Below are 2,900 nucleotides of genomic sequence, written 5' to 3' on the forward strand. Positions count from 1 at the left end.
GGCTGCCAAAAATATTCTGCTTACTACAGTGCGGAGACTTCTTTCCCAAAAGGCCACTCATGTGAATAGTAGGGATGACGATGAGTATACCCCTCTTCATCGAGAAGCGTACAGTGGACAATTAGACATTGTCAGTGAGTTGGTGTCTCAAGCGGCACATGCAATAACTGTAGATGACTGGACACCCCTGCACAGTGCATATACGTGGAATAATACCAGAGTGACTTCTTTATTACTTCATCATGATCCAAATACAAATGCCCAACTAAAGGCCTCTTGTCCCCCTTACATCTTGCTGCTGAGAATTGAGCTAGCAAAGATACGCTGGATCTCCTTCTGTTGAACCATTATATAAAACCAGGCCTGGAGAACAACATAGAAAAACTTGCACTTGATATTGCCAAAAGGATAAGTATGTATCACTACTTCTATGAAGTTGTGGAAGGCTGTACAAATTGTTCACCTATGTCCTAATGGTCGGGTTAAGTTTCTTAAATTTCAAAAATGCAAGTCGATCTTTTGTGTCCCTACAAAATATTTTCACAATCCAAATAAGAGCAATATATTTTATTTTGGTCTGTCATGGGGCTTGAACTCTGGGCCTGGGAGCTACCTCTGTGCTCTTCAGCTCAAGATGAGAGCTCTACTACATGAGCCTCAGCTCCACTTCCAGTTTTCTAGTGGTTTATTGGAGATAAGAGTACCACAGACTTTCCTTCCCAGGCTGCCTTGGAACCATGATCTCAGATCTCAGCCTCTTGTGGCATAAGCCACATGTGCCCGGCAACACCAATATTTTACAGTAAAAATTCATGGATTCTGCAGAATTCTTCCAAGTGAATTGCCTGCATTGGATGTCAGAATGTATTCAATAGTTTTTGTATACATGTATAATGATTTCTTCAGAGTTTGTGATTTTTTTAATCAGAAACAATTTTAACTTACCTGTTGAAATGAGTAGTACAGAAACTAAAATATTTCTGGTGCTTGTCTGAAAAAGTATATTTGACAATATCCTATATTCTATGTTTGCATAATGGTCATTATATATTTTATTTTCTCCTAGATATACTTTGAATTCTACATTATTTTATAATATTTAGGTTCATTAATGTGTCCTTTCTGATTACATTCCATATAGAAACAGTTTCATTCCTTTTTTCTAGGTCTTAATATTATTTTTCTTTGGGATAAAATGACAATGTTGTATAATTTGAAAAGTTTTGTAAAGTTTATGCTATGTAAACGCCTTCCTGAGGTGAATATTTAATACACTGATGTCAAACTAAATTTAATTATATGAATTACGTGTATTGTTACAGTTGTAATTTTGTAATCAACTTTTTAATAACTGTTTTTCATTTCTTGCATCTGAAGAATGAAACATATGGAATACTTCTCAAATTTTCATATTATCCTTGTGCAAGTGCCATGTTAATCTCTGCATTGTAATTTGAGTATTCGTGTTGCTGAAGCATGTAGTATCCTCTAAATTTAAGTAGTTAATGATGCCATCTTTATACAAGCCTATATCTATGGGTGCCTACTTGTAACAAGGAAACCGTATTGTTCCGAACAATGCTATCGATCTTATTTCCATAAAATTCTGTGAATAGTAGAAAAAATTATATTGATCGATCAATTGCTCACATTTGCAAATTTTTTTGTCAATGACTATCTTAAGTCTTTTTATTTGGAATTTGATCATACTCTCAATTATTTATAGATAGGTCCAAAGGTGATGCTTTTTCAAGTAATTATTTACCCAACTGTGTTAGCTATGTGGACCTAATGGATTCAAAGTAAGCATTGCTTAAGAGCTACTTCTAAACTTCTTCAGCTGATATTTTCCCAAATGAGGTGTTACTGGCACAAATGTCTACCTGAGCCTTTACCCTTCTTCCATGTGGGAACAGACCAACCAGAATATCTTACCCTGACAGCATAGATTGTATTACTAGAACAAAACTAATCTTGGTTACAAGGGATCATAGAGAGATGAACAGTTCAAACAGAACTGTTCAGACTAGAAGGTATTTTATCAAAATATAATTGTTTATTATACCTTCCATTTCAAAAGTAGTTAAAGCCAAGAAGGTAAAAAAAATTGTTCATATGCATGATTACTTAATGTCCTGGCCTGTCTACTATCCAACCAGGCAGGAACTTACACTACTGACTTTTTATCACCAAATATTTTCATAGATGCAGGAGAAGTTCATATGTTTCTCCTCGTTATTAGGCATTAAATTGATACTGTTTTAATCACAGTGTTTCCTCTTGCCTCCATGCTGTAAATCTACAAATGGTAAAGCTTTAGGTCTAACTCTATCAAACACTAAGGTAGAGATAATGGAATAATACTTTAAAACAGAGTTGCGTTTCATACAGTAACTACAACAGAACAATGCAAACCTGTGCCTTTTAATTATATTATATATAGTTATATATTTTATATTTATATGTGCTGATTTTATATTTCACACAGTAAAACTTACTAGAATTAGTTGATAATTTGACAAATAAATTTATATTTATTTATTCCAATAAATAGAATTGGAATATAAATAATTAGGTTTAAAATATATATTAGAATATATAAAGTATCAATGCAATGTCTATAGTATAAACTTGTGATACATCCTAACTGTTCTTGGTCTTCTGAATCCACATGGTAAAAAAACAATGTTTTCCTCTAATCTATAATGCATTTTACTCTGCTGCTCTGTCTATTGTTTTAACTCTCTTGTCCCAAACTGTTTTTCTCCATATTTCAGAAGCATTCCTATTGATTATACCCAAATTTTGCTAAGATATCTAAAAAAACATTATTCTTCTGCAGTCCCCATGGGTCCTAGGATCCCAGGTCCCAGTTACCTGCATCATCAGATAACAGGGGC

The 2,900-nt window shown here is 33.8% G+C and overlaps 1 pseudogene; it reads right to left on the minus strand.

Moving 5' to 3' along the window:
• Window positions 1–1,381: 1,381 nt before the first annotated feature.
• LOC138821849 (U6 spliceosomal RNA) lies at window positions 1,382–1,478 on the minus strand (annotated as a pseudogene).
• Between the last annotated feature and the right edge of the window lie 1,422 nt (window positions 1,479–2,900).

Source organism: Dipodomys merriami, unplaced genomic scaffold, assembly GCF_024711535.1.
Source record: "Dipodomys merriami isolate MVZ:Mamm:240054 unplaced genomic scaffold, mDipMer1.0.p SCAF_942, whole genome shotgun sequence".
Lineage (NCBI taxonomy): Eukaryota > Metazoa > Chordata > Mammalia > Rodentia > Heteromyidae > Dipodomys > Dipodomys merriami.